This window comes from Spermophilus citellus (genome assembly GCF_964194105.1).
Source record: "Spermophilus citellus genome assembly, chromosome: 7".
NCBI lineage: Eukaryota > Metazoa > Chordata > Mammalia > Rodentia > Sciuridae > Spermophilus > Spermophilus citellus.
In genome coordinates this window covers 31,371,250-31,383,532 of record NC_138188.1, presented here as the reverse complement: position 1 = coordinate 31,383,532, position 12,283 = coordinate 31,371,250, and positions in this window count along the sequence as shown.

Below are 12,283 nucleotides of genomic sequence, written 5' to 3'. Positions count from 1 at the left end.
ATTTAAGTGAAATTAAACTAAAAACTCAGTTTTCTTAAAAACAGCATGTGTAACACAAACCTAATTGCATGGAGTGATTTGTAGTGGCTTCTTTTGAATCTCTCTCTACCATCAATCCTTCCTGTGCATTGAGGCACAGAGGGCTTTGAAGATGATTACCCAAGCCCTCTCAGGGGTGAGGTGGATGGTGAGATTTTAAGTGCTTCATTGTTGAGAGCCACAGCCAAAGGGGCCCCAGCAAACTTCCAGCTGCCAGCAAACTTCAGACTGCCAGCTGATGATTGGCTCACAGCAGCCCCAGCAACATCTAGCTGATTGGCTCCTCTGCGGTGATGTTCATTGAGCTGTTTCCCTGCCCTTCAGACTGCCAGCTGATGATTGGCTCACAGAGGCCCCAGCAACATCTAGCTGATTGGCTCCTCCACGGAGCTGCTGATTGGGGGACTTCTTTGGCTCCACCCACGCAACCTAGCCAATCGGCCTCAAGAACAGGAGGATTGTGGGAGGTGGTGAGGGTTGTGTGGGTGTGAGAGGCTTGTGGGAAGCCGGTGGTGGCAGTTGGGCTCTGAGGGTTTTTTCCTGAGGAGCTGTTTTGTTTGGCGTTTGTAGTTCTAAAAATAAAGTTAGTTTCTTTTGACAAGTGGCTCCTGAATTGTGCCCAGCCAGACTGCGGCACTTCATTGTTTCTTTTTTTGTGGTGGGAAGGTTACTGGGGATTGAATTTAGGGGCACTCACCCACTGAGCCACATCCCCAGCCCTTTTTTTTTTTTTTGTATTGTATTTAGAAACAGGGTCTCACTGAGTTGCTTAGTGCCTCACTTTTGCTGAGGCTGGCTTTGAACTTGTGATCCTCCAGCCTCAGCCTCCTGCGCCCATGGGATTACAGGCATGTGCCTCTTCACTGTTTCTTATTTAAACTTCTCAGCATGGTGCAAGGTTCCCATAATGCTCAGGATTTTTTGATTTTTGAGTTTAAGGCCAGACCATTATGAATATTTTCAATCTCATCTGATTTTTATTTTGAAATAAGCTCAGACTTTCAGAAATGTTGCAAAAATAATACAAAGAATTCTCCGTTTCCCCTTTATCTATGTTTCCCCAAAGACTTATTGTCTACCTCATTCACCTTCTCATCTCCCTAGGTGTTTGTTTTTCCTTCTTTTCCATTTGGAAGAAGGTTGCAGACACCAGGCTCCCTTGATCCACTAACACCTCAGGGGGTTTTCCTAAAACTGAAGACATCTCTGACATCACAGTAGCACAAAGATCAAAATAAGGAAATAAATCTCATACTGTTATCTAACTTACAGACTTTAGTCAAATTTTATCCATTGTTTCAAATATGCCTTTTATAACAAAAGAAAAAAAAAATAAAACAAAAAACAATTGCAATGCAGGATCCAGTCCAGGTTCACGGCCATTTGGTTGTCACGTCTCTTTAGTTGTCTTTATTTGATACCATGTGCCTCTTGTTCCATTCTATGGTATTCCAACCTAATGTGTGCAGACCCAATCTGAGGAAATATCAGAAGAATCCAAGTGGAGGGGCTTCTATAAAATAATTAGTCTATTGGGGTGGGTTGAATTATGTCTCCCAAATAGATATCTTGAAGTCCTAATTCCTGGTATACCTCGGAATGTGACCTGACTGAAAATAGGGTCACTGCAGATGCATTGTTAAGATGAGGTCATACTTGCTGGGCATGGTGGTACACACCCGTGATCCCAGAAGCTGAGGCAGGAGGATGGCAAATTTGAGGTCAGACTGGGCAATTTAGACACTGTCTCAACATAAAAAATAAAAGGGGTTGGGGATAGAGCTCAGTGGTAAAGTGCCCTGGGGCTCTATCCCTGGATCTAAAAATAAATAAATCAATAAATAAAAAGATGGGTCATACTGAGGTGGGCTCTGACCCAATATTGCTGTGTCCTTCTAGAAAGAGAAGCAGAGACACAGATCCACAGGGGAAGAGTGTCACGTGAAGACAGAGGCAGAGGCTGACATGCTGCAATGCCACCAGGAACTGGGAGAGGCAGGGAACAACCCCCCCCTTTCTCCCTCCTGCAGGGTTCAGAGGGCAGGGCCTTGCTGACACCTTGACTTTGGACTTCTTGTCTCCAAAAGTGTGAGACTACACGTTCCTACTGTTTGAGGCCATCCAATTCATGCAATTTGTTAAGGTGGCCCAGGAAATGAGCATACCTGTGCTTGTCAAATGCTGATGTCACAAAACATACATGCAAAGACTGGGCTTTTTAGGAAGACTAAAGATCCACGGCAATTGAATGTAACCCATGACTGGAATTTTCTTTTGGCTCTAAAGGATGTCATTGAGACCCCTGGTGAAGTCTAAATAGGGTTTTCAGATTGAATAATAATATTATTGTCAACGTTAAGAGAATTCCCTTTTCTTCTTTTGTGGTGCTGGGGATCCAACCCAGGACCTCATGCATGAAAGGCAAGTGTGCTACCACTGAGTCACCCTCCCAGCCCCAAGCATTTCCTTTTTAAGAAACACTCATTGTGGGGGCTGTGGCTGTGGCTCAGTGGTAGAGCGCTCGCCTAGCACATGCGAGGCCCTGGGTTTGATTTTTAGCACCACATAAAAATAAATAAAATCAAGGCATTGTGTCCAATTACAACTTAAAAGAAAAGAAAAAGAAACACTTATTGAATTTTTTAGGGTAAAGGAACATCATGCCTGCTATTGACTTTCAGCTGGTTCAGAAGTCACAGCAAGTTATTTTGTAGATATTGACAAAGTGACTAAAGTTTAGGGTCAAAGACCCAGAAGAGGGATCACGATTCTGAAGAACAATACTGGTACTGCCTGACTTCCAGGCTTACTGTATAGCTAAAGTAGTCAAGACAGAGTGGTTTGTGAGAGAACAAAGAAATCAGTGGAACAAAATGGCCCAGAAATAGAGCCACATGAATGTAGTCAACTCATCATTGACAGATAATCAAAGACCACCTAAGAAGAGTTTTCAACAAAAGGTGCTGGAACAACTGGACACTGAAAGCCTTTCCAAAATAAAGCCTACTAATTTAAATTTGACAATAATTTAAATTATTATTTAATTTTTTAGCTTTGAATAATTAAAATTTTAACACTTAAGTTTTTGTTGCAATGTTTGCTGGTGAAAATTCCAGTCCATAAGTATAAAAGAAATTTAAATACAACTTAAAAAACAATTTTTTTTGATTAGGTTTCATAGCACTTTGGCTTCCAAAGTTAATGAAGTTCCAAAGTGCATTAAGCATTTTGGGGCGGGCTATGGCAGCTGCCTATGAGAATACTAATATTTACGTAATTTGAGTTAGGCATGTACAGGGATTTTTTTGCTCATTCTTCCAATTCTTCCTAAGTCTGAAATTTTGCCAGACTGAAGATAAAGCAAGAGCCGGGCATGGTAGTTTGTAGCTACAATCCTAGCAATTCAGAAGGCTAAGGCAGGAGGATTTAAGTTTGAGGCCAGGCTCAGCAACTTAGTGAGACTCTGTCTCAAAAAATACAAAGGACTGGGCATGTAGCCCAGTGGGAAAGTGCCCTTAGGTCTTAGTACCATGATATTAATCAATCAATCAAAAATAAAGAAAAAACACCTTGTAGTCTAATCAATTACTGAGTTAATGATTCACAGCCACCAATCTGATTTGTGTTACTTTTGAAATCAGGCTTTGTGTGTCTCTCTCTCCACGGTGGTTGGTATAAAGTACAGCTTGCCTCTCACTTTGCAAGATCTATCCCAACAAACTCAGACTCTCAGCAGCTTTGTCCACGTGTTATGCTCTTGGGAGGTCTCAGGGCTTATCTCCCATTCTCAGTCATGGAGGACATTTACTGAGCAACCTTAGGGTGCATGGTGGTGCAATCCCAGAGACTTGGGAGGTTCAGGCAGGAGGTTTTCAAGTTCAAAGCCAGCCTCAGCAAATTAGTGAGGACTTAGGCAATTTAGCGAGCCCGATTAGTATGATGAAAATATGTAATGGAACAGCTTGGACTTCTTTCCTGGGCTTTCCAGGTGACATCCTGATCAAGGGCAGGCAAACTCACATAGCCCAGAGGCAAGACAGCAAAGATATACTTCTGTTCCTGTTAGAGTAGAGTAGGAGAACTGTGTGAGTCAGTTTTTCGCTACTGTAACAAATTCCACATATGAATCAACTTAAAGAGAGGGAAGTACATCATGGAGGGAGCATGCTACAGAGGAGGCCTGTTCACTTCATGGCCAGGAATAGAGAGGAGAAAAAGGAAGAGACAGGTATCCTACAATCCCCTAGGAGGGCACACCCTCCATAACCTCAAACCTCCCAGTAGGCCCCGGCTTTTAAAGGTTCTACCATCTACCTCCCAATAGTGCCAATTTGGAGACCAAGCCTTTTAGTACGTGGGCCTTTGGGAGAATATTCAAGATCTTAAGCTGTAGCAAGAGGATTGGGAGGGGGAGAGCGCTGGCCAGGTCAGTCACGGCACAGGCGTCAGGGACCTTGTGGATTTCCTCCAGGAAAAATGCCACCTCTGTGATTCTTGTTGCATTTCCTCTCTCTGCCGAATCACTCTAATAATCTGCAGTCACTCTCCATGACAACCTGGCCTACACACACACACACACACACACACACACACACACTCAAACAGATGAGTTATTGTGGGTACTGTAGGAATCAGCCTTCTGCATCTTCCAAGTCTTTGTTGATGGCACTAAGCTTCTGTGAGAATCAGAGAAAAAAACTTGTAAGAAGGTCTGCTCATTGCAAGAGCTTGATAAGCGGTAGCTATCATCATTGTTATTGTTTTAGCCAACTCCGGGTCAAATTTTATACTATTTCCACTTTTCTTTTTGAAGTAGCATATTTCACTGATCCTAAGAAGCACACTGTTTCACACTTTAACATCTCTGAGATCGGGATGTAATAACATTTGAAGGTGTATTCTGATTGCCGTCAAACTGGATTAAGGTTGAGTTTATTCACATGGGGATTTTGACTTCCGCCTGCCAGTCACTTTGGGGCAGACTCAAATGAAACTAGAGTTTGGGATACCCTCAATTGCATATCTCTTTCAAGTCCTGAGAAGGGATCTTTTACGGCTTCATGTGATCATGGTTTTTAAATTTTGCAAGAAAAATATATTTTGCACTTTTTTTCCTTAAAGGCCAGGTTATATAACCTTTGGGCTCTATCCCTGCCAGGGAACTCATAATACTATGAGACTACCTTAAAATAAATTCTGTAAATGACTGTACAAGTAGTACCCACAAGTCTGAACCAACTTGAGTTTCAAATTACCAGGGGGAACTATTTCTCTTCCTCCACTCAGTGGTAAAATTCAAGCGTGAAACTTCTCTTGCTGTTCTCTCTACAGGTCCTTTTCTTCCTCTATCTTTTCTATATTTATTACTTATCCCTATAGGGAGGCGTTTAGTGTCTTCGGGGTCCAGTAGACTCCCATTTGAAGTGGTTTTCTTTCTTAGTGGCACATTCAGCAAGGGCACATTTTACAATCAGTGAGGTATTAGGTTCCATGAACATAGTATGCTATAGGGTACAGCTGCTCCTTGACTTACAACGGGGTTCTGCTTCAATGAACCCATACTAAGCTGAGAATATCATAACTCAAAAATGTATTTAAACCAGGCGTGGGGTGGCGCGCATCTGTAATCAGCGGCTCAGGAGGCTGAGGCAGGAGGATCCTGAGTTCAAAGCCAGCCTCAGCAAAAGGGAGGCAGTAAGAAACTCAGAACCTGTCTCTAAAATAAAATACAAAATAGGAAAATAGGGCTGAGTGTGGCTCAGTGGTCGAGTGCCCTTGAGTTCATTCTCCCATTACCCCCCTCCCCGAACAAAAACAACAACAAAAAAAACATTCAATACACCTAATTTATGAAACATCATAGCTTAGCAACACAGTTCACTCTAGAGTACTGGTAGTTTATTTTTGTGATCAAGTGATGGACCAGAAGATGCAGCTTACTGTTGCAGCCCAGTGTGGTATGAGCATATGGTACCACTTATCACTAGCCAGGGAAAAGATCAAAATTCAAAATTTGAGATACAGTGTCTACTGGATTTGTATCACTTTCACAGCACTCTGAAAATTAAAAAATCAGAAATCAAAATATGGTAAATCAGGGATGGTCTGTACTCAGGTTGGGTCCCGCTGAGACCTGCAAAAGTTTGTGGAGTTTGGACAACACTGCCCCCTAGAGGTCCCTCTGGAATCGGAGTGGATTAGCCCCTTAATGACAACCAAAAGGGAGTTAAAAAACAAAACAGGAAGTGTTTGGGGATATTGAAACAGATGCCTGGTCACTTGCTTTTATTTCCATGGAAAGGTAATAAAAATTCAGCCCAGAGATAGGGTTATCTGCTTGAAGACCGGAAGTGGTTGGAGGTGAGTCCCTCCAACAGACAGACTGAAGCTAGACTGAAAGTGAGGCTATGGGCCCTCACCACTAGGGAGAGAAGAAAGTGGCAGACTGGTCCAGGTGAGTGGTCAGGGCCTAGCTGTGAGTTCATGCTGCCTGTGTGGATTCAGCTCGCCCCTCCCAGGGATTGCATTAGATTAAGGAAGAGAGGGAGAGAGGGGTGTTGCCTGACATGGAAGACATAGATCATCGTCGACTCAGCTCTGTTAATGAACTCTTCCAGAAGAGCTGGTTATGGCAAGCAGTGCAGGAGAGTGGAAGAGTCGCCTAAGCCAAGTGGGAAGCCAGTGGAACTGTTGGAATGGCAATTTTATAGGTGAGATACCTACCTGCCTGCCTATGGGGAATTTCACAGAAATTGGGGGAAAAGTAGGATTTCTCAAAAATAACCCCACCATATGGCTTCAATCATTCCCACATACAGATCAACCTCCCAAACCCATCGCACTTTCCATCTTCTCCTACACAACTTCTGCTTGTACTGTTCACTATGGCAGCCACTGTCCACGTGTGGCTGTGCAGTTTTTGAAATGTGACCAGTGTGACTGAGAAACTGAATTTTAAATGTTATCTAATTTTCATGGATGCGAAATTGAATTTTGGCATTGAAGCAACACAAGGGCTAGAGATAGGGCTCAGTGGTAGAGTCCTTGCTTGGAGTGCGGGAGGTCCTGGATTTCATCCCCGGCACTGCAAAAAGACAAGACAAAATAAAACAGACAAACCCACAAAAACAAACAGACAAAACCCCAAAACACCCGAAGCAGCATAAAACATTTGTCCTGTCAAACTTATAAGAAAAACTCAAAAGGTTTTATTTATATTGAAAATTCAGAGTTTATTTTCAATATACGTAATACATCTTTGAACATGATGTTGGTAACACTGGGTTACCAGGAGTTACTTAACTTGGACAGGAGAAGTTTTGAAACTAATATCCTTTTGCTTCAAAGTCAAATGAATTCTTCTAAAAAAGGTGAACCAGTTATGTCAATTTGAACGTGAATATCAAAGGAAAACAATTGGGGGGGGGTCCTAAATTCAATTACTGGAAAACTTTTAACTATGTTTGAAACAACTTGGATAAGTGAGTCTTCTGTATTCAAGTAAAAATTTTATGTAATCTTAATATGTATAGATCATGTATTTGAGATGAATATATAGTATCTGAATTGAGATGGGCTATCAGGGTAAAATACAGATTAGAAGACTTAGCACCTCACCCAAAGTAAAATATCTCATTCATGATTTTAAAATATAGATTTTAAAAAATAATGATGAAATGATAAGATCTTTAATATGATGAGATAATTTAAAATGTATTATTAAAATCATTTTCACCTGTTTATTTCCCTCTTTATAAAAATGTGGCTCCTAGCTGGGTATGGTGACGCACACCTGTGATCCCAGCAACTCAGGAGGCTGAGGCAGGAGGATCGAAAGTTCGAAGCCAGCCTCAGCAACTTAGAGAGACCCTGTCATAAAATAAAAATAAACAAGGTTGGGGCTGTAGCTCAGTGGCAGATCGCTTGCCTGGCACACGTGAGGCACTGGGTTTGATCCTTAGCACCACATAAAAATAAATAAATAAAATAAAGGTATTATGTCCATCTACAACTAAAAATATTTAAAATAAAAAATAAAAATAAACAAGGTTTGGGGTATAACTTAGTAGTATTGTACCCCAGGGCTCAATCTCTGGTACTGGAAAAAAAAAAGTCACTTAACATAAGACCATGTAAAAGTTGCATAAATATTTATGGAGGGAGAAGATCTACTCTTGGAGGGAGTTTTTCTCTAGGACTGAATTTCCAAAATAGTATGTGAAGCTGCAATGCCACTTCCTCAGGGTGACAAATCACCCTCTCTCCCCCATGTTCTTCTCTGGCTCACCATCAGCCCAATGGCAAGGGCTGACCTCAGACCAGTCTCTTGATTTCCTGTCTCTCCTCCTTTGTTTCCCTCTCCAACATTCAAAGCACCACTAATAATCATAAAGTTGCAACAACTTGCCTTATAATCTAGTTAGCTTTGCCAGCTAGTCTCTTGAGTTTTAAATTGTGTTAGGTTTATTTATCTATTTATTTTATTTTTTGGCAGTGCTGGGGACCAAACCTGGGGCCTCGTGCATGCTAGGCAACTGCTTCACCACAGAGCTACATCCACAGCTTTGTGCATTGAATCTCATACATTTTTTCCTGTCTCAAATGTCAATAAGAACGCTAGTTGCAGAAAACAAAAAATGAAAGCACTTCTGACTTGGCCAAAGGAATTCAGTAGTTAATTGTTCATCTGCTTTGAAAATCCCTTCCCCTAAGATGCAAGGTGGCTTTTGTGTCCAATCTCAGAATTAACCTAAAAGCCTGACTCCCCATGGTGTAAATTACCTTCCATTCACTGGAGGAGTGGAAGAAAACAGCGCAGAATTTCCTTTTGGGCGTGTCAGGGAAAATTAGGTTTTCTGTTGACTTTGTATTGCAACCCATCTATGCTGGGATCTATTCCCGGTCCTGTTCAACCTTTTGTTCAAAATAACCAGTGTATATGATCTAATTAAGCCAGTCCCTTCAGCTGAGAAAACAGCTTGTTTTATTTCTTCACTCTGCTAGCAGATTTCTCTCTTGAACACTTGTGTGCTGTTGTGTCAGGGGACGATTCCCAATGGAGACTGGGAGAGGACACAGTCTAGGTCACCCCTTTCCTTGATTCTGTTGGGTTGTCTTGGCCAATCCTTCACCTATCACATGGGGTTAGAGAACATTGCGGGAGGTACAAAGTGTGGACTGTTTCTGTCTGATCTTATTAAGGTTGCTGGATAATTTTTTGGTATATCTTATGCAGCATGTGGGATATTGTCGTGCTAAAAGTTAATTCATTGTTTTTCTGAAATCCAAATTAATCTGGGCATCCTCCTTTGTATATATGTGTGTGTGTGTGTGTGTGTGTGTGTGTGTGTATGGTGCTAGGGATTGAACCCAGGGTGCATGTGCATACAAGCAAGCATTCCACCAACTGAGCTATAGCCCCAGTCTGCATCCTCCATTTTTATTTGCTAAGTCTGGAAACCCCAGAGAAGATCTTAGATTTGCCCCTAAAGAGTCAACCCAGTGTTTCTCAAAATAGGTGAGAAGGTTTAAAGGTTCATTAAAGAATATCTGTGGGGCATTTAGACATAATCAGAGACCTGCATGGTGCTGGATGGTTCTTACTGAATTATCTTGCTGAAAAGCAACTGAGATTAGATTTGGATGTCTGTTTTCTTTCTCTCTTTTTCTTCTGCAGTGGTGGGGATTTGGACCCAGGGCCTCCCACATGCGAGGCAAGCACTTTAGCACTGAGCTGCACCCCAGCCCATCAATGTCTATTTTCATGTCTTTGATGACATAATGAATTTTATGAAGGAGTCGTGCAAACTGTAATATGCTGCTGTACCTGTTTTGTTTTGTTTATCCTTCATTTTGACCCTTTTATAGGCACGTCTGGAATCCCTACCAGGATTGTAAACCCAAAAAAAGCAGGAACTCTCCTTTTTATTGGTGTCCCTTAAAGTCCAACTGGGCACCAATGCATGCCAAGAAGTGTTACAGATGATCATGAGGGTGAGATTTAAAAACATTAGTATAAAAGAAAATGGGGTCTGAAAGCCAGTGGATGTCCCAACAGTCTCTCTGGGAGTTCACACTGTGTTCCAGAAGTAAGGCTGGAGACCAGTGGGGTTGCCTGGTGCAGAAAGAGAGGTCAACCCTGGCTTAGCCGGAGTCCGTCGGAGGCCATTCTCTGGTCTGCTCCAGAACAAATGCTGTGTCCTTGACCCCAACACCAGCAGCCGCCTCCCTTACCACCTGTCAGTGAATGCTGCCAAAGGGTAATTGTACCAGGATGTTGTGAGAGGAAGTCTGGTTTAAATAAGGCCCTGGCCAAGTCAGGGGCAGGGGGCAGCAGTGCCTTTTCCTACCTGTTACTGAAGCCTCATTAGAAACAGCTAGAGCTTGAGCTGAAAACTGGAAGCTCCAGGCCACCATAGCTCTCCTTGCCAAAGGGTGATTAACTGAATGATTGACAGTAGCTGCTCTTTGAAGGTGTGCAGCTCTGCGCAGCGTGCTGTCTGGGGGAAAATGGAGAGTGCACATCCATTCTCTCCTCCATGGCTAGATAGATTTTGAGTTCTGCAACATGCATGGCCACTTAGACATACAAGTACCTCCCTTTGATAGCGGACCCTGGGATTTAGGTTTTGGCTGGGGCAACAATCACAGTAACAGGAAAGCAAGCAAAGAAAGCGCCCTCGGTGTCCGGTGCATCCAACATAGCTGGGGCAGCCGCGTTTGTCTTTGGGAGCTGCCCTTGTACCCAGGTGTGCAGTTACCAGGCAGCTGCGGAGGAGAAATGGATGCTGTCGCGTTAGGTGGCCTCTTGCCAAAAGCCGAGCCTCAGATGACAAACTGAATTATGTAGAGGTGTTGGGCACGCTGTAAAAAGCCATTCTGCACTGTGAAAAGCCATTCTGCCCCTGTCACTTATTAATACAATTCTTTTGATCCTGCAGACTAGAAAGGAAAGCCAGGTGGAACAATTCCAGCCCCATTTCTTGCTTTGCTTCTTTTTTTATTCATTTAAACAAACAAACAGGGCTGAGGATGTGGCTCAAGCGGTAGCACGCTCGCCTGGTATGTGTGCAGCCCGGGTTTGATCCTCAGCACCACATACAAACAAAGATGTTGTGTCTGCCGAAAACTGAAAAATAAATATTGAAATTTTCTATCTCTCTATCTTTTTTTAAAAAAAACCAGATAAATAAATAAATAAACAAACAAGGTTTCTTTTGCTTGGTTAGCCTTGGTGATCTGGAACCTCAGGTACGGAGGTCTTCAACTGTGCCTGTATCGGGTACATGCCTCTGTCTGGATTGGTAGCTCATGGGACAAAGACTGTGTTTGGATAGGTTGGTCTAATTCTGCATGAAACTTGACTAAGACGGACAGAAACTTGAGGGAAAGAATTCAGACATTGAGTTTGAGGTTGGGCTTTCTTTCTTTCTTTTTTTCTTTTGTGGTTTTAGAGGCACGATAGGACGCAGGTGGTGGTTTCAATTTTAATCAGAAGGCAGGAGGAGAGCTGGCCTGGGTTGGGGGCAGATGCACAAACTATATTTAGCTGACCCAAGCCCCCCCTCTCCCCCCCATCTGAGAGGGCTGGGAAGGGACCCTGGAAGAAAATTCTGAGGCCAAGAGGGTGGCACAACCATGACCTAGTTAGTCTCCCACAGGTTTCAAGTGACATTTCCTTTAAATCAGTTGATTTAAACCATGAGCCAACTCCTCTGTGGATCTGCACTTCAGTATTCATGCAGAGCACCTGAGAGAGGTCTGGGTACGCTGTGACACCCGTCGTCATGACATATGCAATCAAGCACTGGGCTAATCCCTCTGCGGCAAAAGTGGGAGTATTTTGACCCCCCCCCCCCCAAGTTGTGCCCTCTGCATGCTATGACTTTTGCCCAAGCAGCCCTTGGATATTGATAAACCCAAGAATGGTTGACCTTTGATGGTGAGGCTGATGGTATCACATTCAAAGAACCTTCCAGAAACCTGCAAGAATGGCTCCCTGGGCTGGGGGTGTGGCTCTGTGGTAGAGTAGTGAATACTTAGCATGCTCAGAGCTCTGGGTTCCATCCCAAGCATCAACAGGTTTTAAAAAAGGAAAAGAAAAAGAAAAGTGATGTGTCCACCCACTGGTGATTAAACCCGGGAGGCAGAACTAGAGGCTGCACACAAAGCATTTATTTGGAGAAGGACCAGGGAGTTTGCTCAAGCTACAGGCTACTTAAATGGAAAGCAGAAGGACAGCCCC